This window comes from Hyperoodon ampullatus (genome assembly GCF_949752795.1).
Source record: "Hyperoodon ampullatus genome assembly, chromosome: 20".
Taxonomy (NCBI): domain Eukaryota; kingdom Metazoa; phylum Chordata; class Mammalia; order Artiodactyla; family Ziphiidae; genus Hyperoodon; species Hyperoodon ampullatus.
Window position 1 is genome coordinate 2,774,893 of NC_136933.1, and position 16,719 is coordinate 2,791,611.

Here is a 16,719-nt window from a genome sequence, read left to right on the forward strand (position 1 = left end):
TGAATGAGTGTTAACCCCACCCCGGGTGGAGGGAGGCCAGAGACCCCCCACCCTGCTCATCCCTTCTTTGGCTGCCGCATGGCCACCTCAGCTCACAGCCCCTACCCCACCGGGCCTGCCTAACACCTGCAGGTTTAGGCTGCACAGTGTAAAAAGATGTCCTGCATTTTGTCACAAAAGCACCACTGTTCTCCTTTTTAAAACAAAATTCAAACACAGCAATGAAAGATCGAGACTTATACTATATATTCATTTCTTCAACACATGGTTAAAATTTTCCTTTCTAACTTTTAAAAGTTGGTTTAGGGCTTCCCTGGTGGTGCAGTGGTTGAGAGTCCGCCTGCCAATGCAGGGGACGCGGGTTCGTGCCCCGGTCCAGGAGGATCCCGCATGCCGCGGAGCGGCTGGGCACGTGAGCCATGGACGCTGAGCCTGCGCGTCCGGAGCCTGTGCTCCGCAACGGGAGAGGCCACAACAGTGAGAGGCCCGCGTACCGCAAAAAAAAAAAAAAAATTTGGTTTACCACGAATAAAGCGAAATCACATTCCAGGGCATCCTCCATACTCTCCCTCTCTGCCCGCCCCCACTCCCTTGGCAGAGCCTGAGGGCCCCCATGTAGCGTGGAGCTGGAGCAGAGACACAGGGAGAATAGCTGGGGGGTCAGGCGGAGGCACTGCTCACCCAGCGGGATGGGCTCCGAGCGAGTGTGCCAGGCTAGGTGCAAATGCTGGGAAACTGAGAACCGTTCCCCATGACGGAGGTAATGGATGACAAGCTGGGTTGGCCTGAACCAGTGAGAGAAACTGCACGGCCCCACTTGAATGAGAGGCTTAGCTGAGAACTGCTTGAAAACAGGCTGGAAGGCCAGGCTGCCAGGCTGCCCTCAGGGGCGTCGAATCTCACATGGATGCTCCAACCATACAGCTCACAAACCCAGGACCACCCTGGCCTGGAGTAGGGAGTAAGGTGTAGACAGTGCATAGAGAGTGTTAAGGGGAACCAGAAACTAGATTCAGGAACCTTCAGATGAAATCCAACGCATCTACTGAAGTCCTATCTGTAATTCTAATTCCTAACAATGGTATAAACTTTGCACCCTATGGGGCATTTTCTCTACATTACCTTGTTGATCCTTATAACAATCTCATATAGAAGGCAGAACAAATAATACCATCCTTACAGTCGAGAAAATGGAAACTCTGAGTGGTTAAGAAATTGACCACAATGTCATAGGTGTTGTCAGATTCTCTTGTGGGTTCAGTAGGTTCAACTGAGTCTAAGAAACCACTTTCCCTAAGATTTAACTTTGAATAACTTATATTAGCCTAAAGACCTTGCCATTAAAATGGTAATTATTCATTTTATAAAAAGAATCTTAATGTATCAAAAGAATATATGACTTGTTTAAATAACAAACTCCTTTAAATGTATGCTAAAATATTTTAAAATATCTTTACTGATGTATGTGCACTGGTGCATTTAAATGATCAGATTTATTGCATAAATTAAATAGGCAAACTAGAATATGTAAGGAGTTCCTATAAGTCAATAAGACAAAGCAAACAAAATAAAAATGGACAAAAACTTTTACCAGGTGAGTCATGGAAAAGGAGGCCCAGAAGCCACACAAATACCTGCTTGAGAGAGAAAGCTAGTCCTCCTCCCCCCTTCCTCCTGGACACATAGCTGCCCAGCCAGGGACCATGACTCCCAGCACCGCCTAAGGATGAGCCTAACTTTTGCCAATGGAACGTGAGTTGAAGGAGTGTGTGCAGCTTCTGCCTCATTTGCCTATAAGACAATTGCTTTCTCAGAAACTATCTAATTTTTTTCCAAAAGTTAGTGTGTGGCAACTACCCAACTTCAACCATGGGGACGAGGAGGATGACCTAAGGGATGGCAGTGTGACAAAGGGAAGGATCCCTGAATACCAGCCTGACTGCCCAACGTAAGGTGGTTATGCAAGAGAGAACTACTATACCTGGGGCCTCTTTGTTACATCAGCTTAGCTTTACCCTAACTAATACAATGTTCAACCTAACTAGTAATTGGGAAATTCAGGTTAAAATGAGATGTCATCTCATGCCCTAAGGATGACAACATTTTAAAAGTCTGATGATACTAAAAATCAGCAAGACTATGGGAAATGAGAAACCTGCATATAGTTCTGCCAGGAGTGTAAATTGGTATAACCACTTGGAGAACAATTTGTCAATATTACTGAAGTAGAAATGAGCTCCGTACAATCTGTTCACTTCACTTCTAGGGACAGTAAACTTGCATACGGAGACTGTCTGTAGGGTGATTCCAACATCACTTTTATTAGCAAAATTGAAAGCAACCTGAAAGTCCATTAATAAGGGGATAGATAAATAAGTTGTGCTATTTTCACATAATTGAGCACAATCAGCACTTAAAATGGATGCACTGCCTCTACATGCATCAATATGAATAAATTTCAAAAACATAATATTGAAGAGAAAAGAAAGTTGAAGAATATGTACAATATGACAGCACTAGGTAAAATTCAGAGTAGGCAAAGCATAACGATGTATTGCTTTGACTACATATATGTGTGGTAAAAGTATAAACGTGTAATCTGGAAGAATACATACCAGATTCTTGAGACGGTTGTCTCTGGGGAAGGAAGGTAAGATGGATCTGTGGAGAGAAACAAGGAGGGTTTCAACATTATTCACAATGTTTTATTTCTTTTGTGAAAAAGATATCATGCGAAAATTGTTAACATTTTTTAATTATGGCTGTTGGGTCCGCTCAGTGGTGAGCTACAGCTGGATCACCCCGGGAAGGGTAGATTGTGTGCAGATCCTCCCAGCTCCCCATTCAGTGGTATCACCGTGATAGCCAGAAGTATTCACACCAATTCACAGAAATCAGCAAGTCCTGCAAATCACAGCTTTGTTTTCCTCTTGAGAGTTAGTTGTTAACATTGACCACTGGGTACCTACTAAATTAATCTTGGAACTTTAAAATATTTTTTAAACTTTTCAAAATATAAAAATTAAAATTCTACATCTAATTTTTCAGGATTATGCGTTTTGCACAAAGCACCCTGAAGGTGTGTCTTGCTGGTGGTGAAAAAATAAAGCATCTCTCAGAAAGAGCCAACCAAAGGTCAGGCTTTTGAGAAAACCTGGTTCATTTGGGTTGGGAGAAAACTTTGGACCTTCTACTTATTACACATTTTCAACGGCTAATGTCTTCAAGTCATTTATGACATTCCCTATGTGATAAGAAGCTTCCTCCCTCTTTTCTAAGAAGAAAACATCTTTCACAGCTGCTAGAATGCCAACATTTACCTCTAAACTCCAGGCATCGACACAAGTTTGAATCCTACTTCTGTAAAAATAAATCTGGTTTAAAGGGTTTACAATGTGGCCTTGAGACTCAAGCTGGTTTGAGCCAGCCTCTGCGTCCATCACCTCGGGAAATGGGAATCACATCCTCTGAACCCCACATCGGGACAAGTGGCCACATAAGGAGGGAGGACTGCGGGAAGGGTGTTTGACTTCAGTTCTGTCATTAAGATTTTTTAAAATAATTTTCCATTTTTGTTATTAAAAGGTAAAACATTAAATGTAGAAAATAAAATCATCCATTCATAATTTCATGACCTAGAGATAACAACCGTTAATAGTTCAAAAATAACTTTTCAGATTATTTTGTCTATTTACTTTTTTTTCTAAAATAATATTAAACTATATACACTGCTTTAACTGGCCTTTTTTAAAAACTAATTTGTTTATTTTTGGCTGTGTTGTTTCTGTGCAAGGGCTTTCACTAGTTGCGGAAAGCTGGGGCCACTCTTCATCACGGTGCACGGACCTCTCACTGTCGCAGCCTCTCTTGTTGCGGAGCACAGGCTCCAGATGCACAGGCTCAGTAGTTGTGGCTCACTGGCCTAGCTGCTCCGCGGCATGTGGGATCCTCGAACCCGTGTCCCCTGCATTGGCAGGCAGATTCTCAACCACTGCGCCACCAGGGAAGCCCTAACTAGCCTTTTTCACTTAAGACTCTATCATTAACTTATTTCCATGTCATTAAATTTTTTTCAGATTTTTTTATAGCTATATAGCATTATATAACTGTAATCAAATTTATTTCACCCATTCTCCCATTGTTAAATATTTGGATCATTTGTTATTCTTCCATATAAATAAGCATAGTTTTAAAAAAATGAGTGAAAAAGAAAAATTAACAAAATTCATCTTCACTTCCATAGCTGATGACTTGGGGCAAGGTAATTAACTTTTCCTGAATCAGTTCATTTTTCTCTAAAATAACGGTGTTAATTCCCAAGTCGTAGAGTCATGGCTGCTGCATTTCCTGACTCTACAGAGGTTTTCCTGCTGTGTGTCCAACCTTGTCAGCTACTGAACTATTCTGACTGAGGTTGGTTGGCTGACTCATCAGCTAGGGGGGCCCAGAAGGGGAGGAGAAGGCTCAGGGTTTGGTGAGCTGGGTGCTCAGGGAGACTTGACTCCATCTTCACCCTATTACCCTCACCTCTGGGCCTCCGTGAAGGAAGGACTTCTTGTCACTGCTGAGTACTCTCAGCAGATGGCCTTCAGCTGCCAGCCGTCCACGGATTACTCGGTTGCAAAGAGCTACCTCATTCAAGGTCAAGCCTTTCCCAGGGCAGCCCATACCCAGTGACTGACAGGTGGGTGCATGAACAGCCAACCATCTGGCCCAACCCAGGACAGCTCGGACAGGTGATGTTCGCTCCAAAGCTCCCTGGGCGGGGGGCAGGGGGTGGGGGGTAGAGGCTGTTGAGGCTTGGTTGCCCTCCTTCTGCAGGCACTGAGCACATTCCCCAGTGAACACCCAGTCTGCTTCCTGGAGAACCCACCCCATGAAACTGGTACCAGGACGGGGGTGACAAAAATAATGTGGGGTTTGGAACTGGTTCACTTGCTACCTGACTTACCTCTCACTGGTGCTGAGTCAAGCACGAATAGCCCCTGCCACAAAGTGGCTCTTGGTAGTAGGTTGACGAGTGTCCCCAGAGATTCACGTCCACCCAGAACCTCAGAATAGGACCTTACTTGGAAATAGGGTCTTTGCAGATGTAATTAGCTAAGGACCTCAAAATAAGATTTAGGATTGGCCTTAAAGCCAATGATGGCATCCTTGCCAAGGGGAAGCGGGGAAACCTACAGACAGAGAGACATAGGGAAGAAGGCGTGTGAAGATGGAGGCAGAGACTGGAGCTATGTAGCCACAGCCAAGGAGCGCCAGGAGCACCAGAAACGGGAAGAGGCAAGGAGAGTTCTCCCCTCGGGGCTTCAGAGGGAGCCCACTCTGCTGACTCCTTGATTTCAGACTTCTGGTCCCCAGTACCAGGAGACAACATATGACTGTTGTTTAAGCCACCCAGTTTGTCAGGGCTGCCCAGGGAAACTAATGCCCAGTCTAGTCGTTAAAACTTTTGCCAGTGACCAGTTGAGAGGGTGGAAGGAAATGCTCGTGTAAAGTGCCAGATGTGTGAAAAGTTTGGAGGAAACAGCGACTCTAATGACAATGGAATTCAACTGGTATTACTATGGCAAAGTCGACACTCGTCATGAAAACCTGCGAGTGATTTACGGTGATGGAGAGTCAATGTGGAAGCCAGAGACCCTCCTTAAAGAGCAACGAGGGTCTCACCTCCCAGAGGGAGAAGGCAGAGAAGGCAGAGACCACCAGGCTCAGGACCTGTCAGAACAGCAGAACCAAAGAAGGAAAAGTGTCCAGCCAAGGACCTCTGGGTTGGTTTCAGCTCCCCCTTCCGTCTTGAAACTCCTAATTCCCCAAACCCTCGGGGCCTGCAGAAGCAAGCCACCCTCCCTATAAAGAGCGGCCCTCCTGCCCGCTCACCGCCGCCCTGCAGGCAGTGCAAAGACCTCCACCCACAAGACACATGTCCCATAAGGACCTGCTCCCACCCATCTCTTGACCCTAGTCCTATAACTGGGGTTAAGCTTCAGCATAACTCAGACCTGAGGATACAGCATGAGCCTGCGTGCCTCACTCTTCTGAGGTTTCACTGGACCACAGCTCTCGGGAGTGGCCCCGGAGAGACTCCCTACAAACCTCCCTTTCGGCACTGTCTCTGACTCAGGACATGATCTGGGAAACTCTACCTAAGATAGTAAGCACTGCCGTCGTCCATGGAGTCTGGCTACTCGCATACAACTTCATGTTTTTAAATAAGTTTCTATGTATTAAAAAAGGAAATTGGGAAGAAAGGGTGGTGAAACTGACACCCATGAATCCGCCAGCAGATGGACAGCTCCAAGAGCCCCGTAACTGGCGCCTCCATACTCTGTGCTACAGGTCAGTTTATCAGACAATTGAAGAACACCTGACCTATAAAAGCTCTGTGTGCACTTACAGTTGCTGATTGAAAGCCTGCTTGACACTAAAAGCAGGCTTTGCACACCAAAGCCTTCTTGCATGTGGGAAACAAAGGGGTCTCAGTAGAGTTCAGGTTTACAAAGGCACATTCGTGCTTGGAGATTTATAGGTTTAGTTTTTTCAATTAGGTCATCTCATCTCTAGGTTGTAGACCAGGAGCACTGAGAACACGCAGGTAAGGTCCTGGAACATTTATTGAGATTGATGACAATTTCTCGGGTACCTGGGAACCACTCCAAGGGAGGAACTGGATTTAAAGTCCAGGCGACAAATAAACAAACAAACAAACAAAAACCTCTGATTTGGGGACTTCCCTGGCGGTCCAGTGGTTAAGACTCTGCACTTCCAAGGCAGGGGACACAAGTTCAGTCCCTGGTCAGGGAACTAAGATCCCACATGCCGCACAGCATGGCCAAAAAATAAAAAATAAATAAATAAATTGGACCTCATCAAAATTTAAATAAATAAAGTCCAGGCGACATGCACTGTGCTGTCCCCAGTAAGACTATCTGGGACTGGATGGAGAGAGTTAAATAATTTCTTAACACATCAGAAAGCAAATTCTGATGGTGATATGACCCTGAGGAGAGCTAGCAGTGATGCTTCTACTTTAAGCTGAAAGGCTCTGGCGGCCTTGAAGTCCAGTTAAGGACGCACAGAGGTACTGGCACAAAAGAAGCTTAAGAGTTCAGGCAGGGGCTTCCCTGGTGGCGCAGTGGTCGGGAGTCTGCCTGCTGATGCAGGGGACGGGGGTTCGTGCCCCGGTCCGGGAAGATCCCACATGCCGCGGATCGGCTGGGCCCGTGAGCCAATGGCCGCTGAGCCTGCGCGTCCGGAGCCTGTGCTCCGCAACGGGAGAGGCCACAACAGTGAGAGGCCCGCGTACCGCAAAAAAAAAAAAAAAAAAAAAAAAAAAAGAGTTCAGGCAAAAGGGCTTTGTTCTGTGAAACCACCAAGAAGGTTAAATAAACGACCCAGAGAATGGGAGAAAATAATTGCAAATGCCTTATCTGATGTGGGATAGGTGTTAAGAATATACAAAGAACTTTTGGAACTCAATAATGAAGAAATAAACAACCTAATTAAAAATGAAGAGGGGCTTCCCTGGTGGCGCAGTGGTTGAGAGTCCGCCTGCCGATGCAGGGGACGGGGGTTCGTGCCCCGGTCTGGGAGGATCCCACATGCCGCGGAGTGGCTGGACCCGTGAGCCATGGCCGCTGAGCCTGCGCATCCGGAGCCTGTGCTCCGCGGCAGGAGAGGCCACGACAGTGGGAGGCCCGCGTACCGCAAAACAAACAAACAAACAAATCTGTGTGTATGTACATAATTGTAAATAAGCACTTTAAATGGTTTTTTTTTTAAGTGAGGAGTCTTTGAATAGATATTTCTCCAAAGGAGATATACAAATGGCCAATAAAGATGTTCTACATCATTAGCCATTAAGAAAATGCAAATCAAAACCATTAAGGATGCTAGGATCAAGAAAGATAATTACAAATGTCAGTGAGGATGGGAGAAATTGGGAGTCCTGTACATTGCTGACGAAAACGTAAAATGGTGCAGCTGTTCAGGAAAACAGTTTGCAGTTCGTCAAAAGGTTAAACATAGGGTTACCACACGACCCAGCAATCCCCTCCTTGGTATATAATCAAGAGACATGAGGGACTTCCCTGGTGGTCCAGTGGCTGGGACTTCATCTTCCAATGCAGGGGGTGCGGATTCGATCCCTGGTCGGTGAGCTAGGATCCCATATGCCTCTCCGCCAAAAAACCAAAACATAAAACAGTAGCAATATTGTAACAAATTCAATAAAGACTTTAAAAATGGTTTAAAAAAAAAAGAGAAATGAAAGTGTATGTCTACACAAAAACGTATACACAATGTTCATAGTAGTCCCAAAGTGAAAACAACCTAAATATCCATCATCCAATGAATGGATAAGCAACATGTGGTCCATCCATACAAAGGAATATTATTCAGCCACAAAAAAATTATGAAGTACTGATACATGCTACAGCACCCGTGAGCCTTGAAAACATATGCTAGGTGAAAGAAGGCAGTCGCAAAAGACAACATATCATACGATTCCATTTCTAGGAAATTTCCAGAATGGGCAAATCTAATGAGACAGAAAGTGGATTAGTGGTTGCCTCGGGCTGGGGGATGGTTCATAGGGAGAGACTGTTAATGGGTACAGGGGTTCTTTCTGAGGTGACAGAAATGTCCTAAATTTAGACAGTAATGATGCTTGCACAATTCTTTCAATATGTTAAAGTCATTGAATTGAATTGTACACTTTAAATGGGTGGATTTTATGGCATATGAATTATATCTCAATAAAGATATTGAAAAAATTTAATGGACTTCATTCCATTAAGACTGCCCTATCCATTTCTTCTGTGAGGAGAAAAGGAGCTATTGAATCTTAGTCTCCCGGGAAAGTCTGCATGTCATTCTACAGCTGAAGTTTTACTTCCTCAGTGTATATTTTCCATGCAGGCTAGAACTATATATGTATGACAACTGCCCAATCAGAAAATTTACAAGGATGGGAAATTAATGTGAAAAATCCTTTTCAGGGCTGTTGCTTGGCTCAGTGGTACCTTTGCTGCAGCAGGAATATCCCCTATGGATCTGCTTCTTTTTTTTTTTTTTTTTTTTTTTTTTTTTTTTTTTTTTTTTGCGGTACGCGGGCCTCTCACTGTTGTGGCCTCTCCCGTTGCGGAGCACAGGCTCCGGATGCGCAGGCTCAGCGGCCATGGCTCACGGGCCCAGCCGCTCCGCGGCATATGGGATCCTCCCAGACCGGGGCACGAACCCGTATCCCCTGCATCGGCAGGCGGACTCTCAACCACTGCGCCACCAGGGAGGCCCAGGATCTGCTTCTTTTCCATTCTATATTCCTCATGTCTTTGTGGTGGGTTACATTATGTTTCAGTAGATATTCCCTCTCACCTCCAGGTCTGTCCTACCTCACCCCTCCCCCACGCCAGGAGATGTGCATTTCCCAGGGAAGTTGGGTTTGGCTGGGTGGGTCGCTTTGGCTAATTAAGTGAGGGGAGCAGTGGCTCCTGCTTATCCCAAGTGGATGCTGGAAAACGCCTTGAGAGAATTCCCACCAGCCCTCTGATAACTACCACCGTGGGAAGTGAGCATACAAGATAGTGTCTCCCTCAGTATGAGTCCCAGATGGAGGATATGGGCCAGAATAGAAGCTACCCGACTGCCCATGACCGCAAGGGAGAAATAAGTGCTGCAAGCTGCTGACATTTTCTTTACGCAGCGTTATCATAGTGAAAGCTGACGGATACAACCATCACTTTATTCATTCAGAAAACATATTTGGAGCACTGCCATGCATTCGATTTCATGGTTATTCTTTAAGGAATAAGACAATCTCTTCTATTCTCAGGTACCTTTCCGTCTAGAAGGTAAAATAGGAAAAGACACAAATAAAATACAAAATATGTGGTGAGTGACACAAGAAATATAAAATGTAAGAGCTGTAGAGCAGAAAGAGATTATTTCTGACTCAGAGGAATCACAGAACTTCTTTAAAGAGGTGACATTTCCATAATCAGTTATTTTAGGAAATGAAAACCCAATAGTATATAGATTGTTCTCACCCGGTGCCACTGTAGACAGAGGACAGCTGGAGAGCTCCTACTTTCCCCACAGGCGCCTTCTGCCCTGGCTACAACGTAGACAAGCCTCTGGGGCTGATGTCGCCCTTCAGAGCAGGAGGAAGGGGTCAGGGAAATCATAAAGTGACTGGGAAAGCCCTGCGGTGATAGTTTTAGTTGAAACTGACTAGATTTTCTAGATTCAGGAAGGATGCGGGCTTAGGTAGACTTGAGCTTTAATTATAGGAAAATACAGGCAGTTAGGTTTCTGTGCCCCTGAATGTCACACACTGCACACAGGAAGGGAGCAGCTCTTCCAAATGAGGCCATAATCTCAGAGAGCCAGATGCTTGGGTTCTTGCCCAGATGTCTTGTTCCTTTAGGTCACTGATCCATTTTATTCCATTTGCTAAAATAAAGTCTGATGAATTTTCCATATATTGTGCTGTGACCAAGAGCCAAGAAGAAACATCAAACCCTAAAGAAAAATCAACACGCTTGCTTTTCTCTATACTGAAGGCATGCTTTGGAAATGAGGAAGTCCCTCCCAAATGTTTCTATTAAAACAGCCCTACCCCCACACTCCACTTTTTTTTTTTAAGTACATTTGTAATAAAGAAAACCTGAATGTACCTTTAACACAATGTACTAAAACAGACCACACACACGCTGAAAGACTCAAAACCATGGTGGAAATGACACAGGCATTTTTGACAGTCTGGATTTTAACTTTTACTTCGGTACATTGTTATGAAGTCACAATAATAGGAAAATATGTTCTCCAGTTTCTTTCAGTCAATTTTAGGATAATCTCTAGGTCTCCAGAAGGGTCAGTACAATCTCCTGCAACTGATTTTGGCATCTCCAACAGCACCAGTGGGGAGCCCTGGGGTGGCCCTGGGTCTACTCCTGGCTCTACCGGGAATTCCCCTGAGGCTCGGGCAAGTCCCTTCCGGCCTCTGGAGCTCATTTCCTCGTCCTTGAAATGCACGGGCCTCTAGATAATCTTTAGGCCCTTTCCAGCTGCCACTCTTTGATTTCACTTTTTTTTTTTATGAAACTTTTAGATTCGTAGCTTGACGACCGAATCCTTTAGAATTAAAAATATTTTTCTCCTAATAACATATGTTTTGTTCAAAGTCCATTGGAGCTAATTTTATTCATCTTCCTACGAGTTGATTCAGAATTTATCTTTGTAGTTACACACACACAAAGGGGGTGTTAATGCTGGAAGGACCACATCATCTTCTGCAGACTTGCCTCTTAGATCAGTTAACTCTGCCCCGTAGATTACAAGTGACTGTGGGTCACTCAGAGAAGAGAGAGTTAGCAGGCTTTTCCGTCAGGAAGAGAAGCAATAATATTTCAGCAGAGACTGCTCAGTACAAACCACTGCCTAGTCCTTTTATTCCCATGGAGCTTTATTGGCAGATTCAAAGGTAGAGCTGAGTTTGGGGCAGGTAACAGTATTGGTAGTTTGCATTCAAGCACAATTTTTGTGAGTACTTATTATGTGCCAGACACTGTCCTGAAAACTTCCCATGAGTCAATTAACCCTCAAAATAACCTCACAAGGTAATATTCTTACAGATGAAAATACAGACACAGACAGGATAGGTAACTTGTGTAAGGTCTCAGGGTAAGCGGCAGGGTCAGGATTTGAATCTAGACAGAGCCCAGCCCAATGGACTGGACAAAGTCTGTCCCTGGAGCTCAAGGGCAAACTTGGAGACCAACTCAAACCTCGGGGCGAATGTTTGGAATTGGGGGGGTGGGGATGGAGTTTACTGTATTTAACCTACTTTCTTTCTCTGCCTTGAGGGGATTTAAATTGCTGCCACATGAATGTCAAAGGGAAAAGAAAATATTAGCATTTAAATTCTGACATTCAAAGTAGGATTTTTTGGTTACAAGACAGGCTTGATATGACATGAAGGGAATGAAGCTGTATTAGTGCCTGGCTGGCTGTCCGGCCCAGAGTCCACATGGGGGTGGGAGACAGCCCACCAGGAAGAATCGAGGACAGCCCCCTTTCTCCTCCCAAGGGTAGTCGTGGTGGGGGGATGACACGGCCCACAGAGGCAGCTGTGTGCTTGATAGAACTTGGAAACCTGAATCGGGGGCAGGAGGGGTTCGGTGTCTCCGTCCCAGCATTGATCAAAGGGCAGAGAGAGTGTCTAGTTTGGGAAGCTAAGCTTCCCGCCCGTCTCCTGTGGGGGGATGGTGAGTTGAGAGCAAGCTCACAGCAGAAGAGCTGGGGGTAGACCCTGGAACAGGGGACAGGATGGAAGACGGAACAGAGGTTTGGAAAGTCCACAGCTGGTGGGGTTAAGTCACGGGAAGAGGCACTAGGTCTTCCTGAGCTGAGAGACAGTGAGGCTAGTGGGAGCAGCCCCCCAGGGCACGAGGGAGAGCCCCTATCAGCTGGGATAACAGAGAGCATGGCCTGGATCGGAGGCCCCTGAGCTCCCCCATCAGAGGCAGGACGTTCCCCTCTCTCGCAGAGGAGCTGGATGGGGTTTGGAGAACTTCAGGTCAGAGCCTAAGCAACTGCCCCCCAAACAGCATTATCAATGGGCTGTTTAAATTACTGGATCACACTCGGTCTACAAAGCGAGGGGTACAGGTGGCCAGCTCATGAGGAAGTCCAGGAAAATCTATAAACAAATGAAAGAAACTGCACTTCATCTGCCTTACTGAGGTATGGCAGTCTTTGTTTTTGAACCGTGCACTGCACGTAAACAGGTAACCACGAGGAAGCGTGGGAAGCTTTGGGGGAGAGTGACAAGCCGTGCTCGCTGCCATGTCAGACCCTGCCCCAGCGCTGAGCAGCCGGTAACTCCTTTAAGGCTTAGACATTCCCATGAGGTGGTGCTATTTTTACCCTCATTTTGCAGGTGAGGAAACTGAGACACAAAGGTGAAGCAACAGGGTCAAGATCACACAGCCGATCAGTGGCGGGGCTGGGACTGAGCGCAGACAGTCCGGCTCCCAAGTCCAGGCTGTCACCCTCTGGTTACGCTGTGCGGATACAAAGTGTGACAAGCACACGGAGAAGACACGCCCCACTCTGCCCGCTGCAGAGCAGGATTCTTAGAGGACGTGCCGTGGGGTTGGCCTTGAGGTGGAGAAGGGAAGCAAGGCGGGTGGAAACAGGAAAAGAGGAGGCACAGAATCCTGAAGGAACCTGCATTCAGGGAACGGCAGTGCAACAGACCCCTTAACGTGCCAAAGGGATAAGTCCAGACGCCTCTAGCATATCTGCTTGTGAATATTGTATTAGTTGCTGCACAATGGTAGGCTTTATACTCAAGGTTTCTTCTTCTTCTGACCAAGAACCAAAACTTCCTGAAACCTGCACACTTTGACTTCACTTTCATTACCATGCTGCTTTCTTTCTTTCTTGATCCCTTTGCATAAAGAAACAGTTTTTACTGCTTTGTGAGAACGCTTAACAATGAGTATGAAGCAGTGAAGCATGGCTACCTGGGATGTTAGCATCAGGCAGGCTCGCTCACCAGCTGAATGACTATGATCCAGATTCAATCCTCAGCAGAGCAGCCAGCCCCGAGCAGTCAACACCGGGAAACTGAAACACAGAACCGCAGGAGCCCACTGTGTCCTGCTGAAAGGCCTCACATCCCCAGCTCGCCACAAGCCAGGAACCTGGGGACAAACGGGACCCGAGAAGGACTCTCGGAACGTGGACATTCTCTCAACCTAGGAACTATTCTGGAGAGTCTTTCTGTCTTAGAGTATTTTTCTGTTTATTGCCCAGTTGTATTTCTTATTTTGTGAATTTTCAGTGTACATATTTTGTCTTTTTTAAAATTGAATATTCATCTTTTAAAACACTTTTTAATATTCTTAGAATATTAACCAATATACGTTTTGCTCAGTTTGTTATTAACCTCTTACATTTCAAAAAAGTATGTTTTATATTTAAAAGTTTTTGAAATTCATGTTGTTAAATCACCTTATGTTTTCTTCATTTGTTTATATAACTAAAAAGTTCTTTCTATCCTAGTTCAGAAAAGCAGCCTTATATTTTTTTATATCTGCTTCCTGGCTCCGTTACAGCTTAGAGGTTAAGAGCCCAGGTTCTGAGTCCAGTGAAGGTGAAGTTGAATCCTGGTTCTACCCTTCACTGGCTGTGAGAATTTCCCTTCCTTCTGTTTCCTCACTTATAAGCCAGGCACTCAACGATGCAGTGAGAGAAGTACACTCCCAATATGCAGATGGGAAAACTGATAGTTAGAGAGGGGAAATAGCTTGTGCAGAGCTACTTGGTAAATGGAGCTGGAATTGGACACCAGTTCTCCTGTACTCTTACCAATTACACTTATGCTGTACCGATTTACATGGAACATAATTGTTTTACTTTTATTATATTATAGAAGAAGTTTTGCTAGCATTCTATTTGAGATGTTTGCATCTATCGTCAAAGGTGAGGCTGTGGTGCAGTTTTCCTAATGGACATGTTTCCTAACCGTGGTGTTTGAGCTACATTTAGGTTCTGCCTCTGTCTTCTGAGGCCTCAGGTATCATATTTGATTGGCCTGCTTCAAACAGGCTTGTACACAGTGCCTCTAGCGGGACCTACAAAGGACAGGGGGCTTCACAACGACTAGAACAGATCTTCGGTTTAGTTAAAGGCTCTTAGTATGTTTTTCTCTGCATCAGGAATGAAATAAATGTGTGTAACCAGGTGATAAGAAGATACCACTCCCCCAGGGCTCCTTGAAGCAAGACCTGTCTGGAGATGGTGTGGGTTCATTCAGAGCCTGTTTCCAAGTTTTCATTTAATTTGATTAGAAACAGCTGGAAGATCAGAATGACTGCGTAACCTCTCCAGTGATGCAGAGGGAAAGAATGTTCAAGTGACAGAACCGCAAGTCACCACCCTGGCTTGACTCACACGTGGAAAAATTGCATTAACTAAGTTACAAGCCCCAAGCTTCTCATCCTTTCAGTGTTCATTTTTACGTCTGTTCAAATTAATATTACCCCATGCTGCCAATTCCTGTCACAGTGCTGATTATTACATAACTAACATCCTTTTTATCTTTACAAAGGGTTTTTTAAAAAATATGCATATCAATATAAAATTGTTAACAATCAAAACCAATTATTTCCATTATTCAGTCATGAGCAGAGGGGAGAGGAGTTTCTCCAGATAATACAGGGCTTGGTGTTGACCCAGCCCTGAGAAATGTGCTCGCGGTGCGGCAGAGTCTGGTTCTGCTGCTGAAGGTTCAGCCTCCTTCGTCTGTACCGCAGTCAGTGGCTTGTGAACCCTGCACCGAGGCCAGGCTCCATCCCCTCCCTGGAGACACCCCTCCCAGGCAGTGGTCCAAACTGTCCTCAGATCCTTAATCAAACCTACTACTGGACTAGCAGAGAAGTTGAGAGAATTCTTTGCTAATCTTTTCTAATCTTCACTTGCATAGTGTAAATAATTAAATCAAAATGCTGAGAGTGTCAACCTCACAAGCCATTCTCAGAATAAACAGTAAAACTTCTACATAGTGTTTTAAATAAATCAAGTTACCTTTAAATGATGAACACATTTAAAGTTGCCTAAAATGTGAAATACAGAAAAGGAAGGTGGTAACAGAGATAGAAAAGGTGATTCATAATCTCGCCACCTCCAGACAACCACTATTAACATGTTATTTTCCCCAATATAAGTATGTTGCTCTTTCTCCCTCTTTCTCCTCTGTTTTTGTCCCCTTCTTTCACTCTCTCATCCAGAGGTTGCCCCGTTCATCTTCCCTCACAGATGAGACAGAAAGGCAGAGGGAAACGGGTACAATGGGATCCACACACCTGGCCTTGGATCTCCACACACCATGTGCTCCCGGCCCCGATAACCTAGAATCCCGATCAGTTTATTTCTTAATTTCCCACAACTATCTCTGTAGAGGTTAGCAGACACCCATCTGTGAGCAGGGATGGATAAAGAGCAGAGACCTGTGGATGGGATACAGAAGGACTGACTTTTCCATGGCTGGCTGGCCCCGGCAGAGCTCCACAAGTTCTAGGTGTTATAGCCAACCTCACCACTGCCCTTCCAGTGGTCCTTATGGTGCCCTACTTGGGTAGTTTTAAAATTCTTTTTCTCCTGGTGGGGCAGAGACAGTTAGGGCTCACCAAGTATTCTGTTTGCTCATCGACAATCCCAGTTCTCCAGCAGTTAAGCAAGGCTGTGAGACTAATTCCCTCTTTCCTTGCAGACATGGATGCCTTGTGTTCCATCCAGATGGTGCAGCTACAAGATAGAATATTGAGGGGTTATATGTTGCAAGACCCTTGTTGACTCATGTGAGACATGTCTTGTGAGAGAGAGAAATAAACATTTTTTAAGCCTTTAAAGTTTGGGGTTTGTTTATTATTGCAGCACAAACCAGCATATTCTGACCAATACAATTGGAGGGGTTCTCTCAGTTGGCCCTATATGCTGATCTTTTTATATCCTTAAAATAACAATTTGATCATAGCATTTCCTTGTTTAAAAATTATCAGGAGCGGGCTTCCCTGGTGGCGCAGTGGTTGAGAGTCCGCCTGCCGATGCAGGGGACACGGGTTCGTGCCCCGGTCCGGGAGGATCCCACATGCCGCGGAGCGGCTGGGCCTGTGAGCCATGGCCACTGGGCCTGCGCATCCGGAGCCTGTG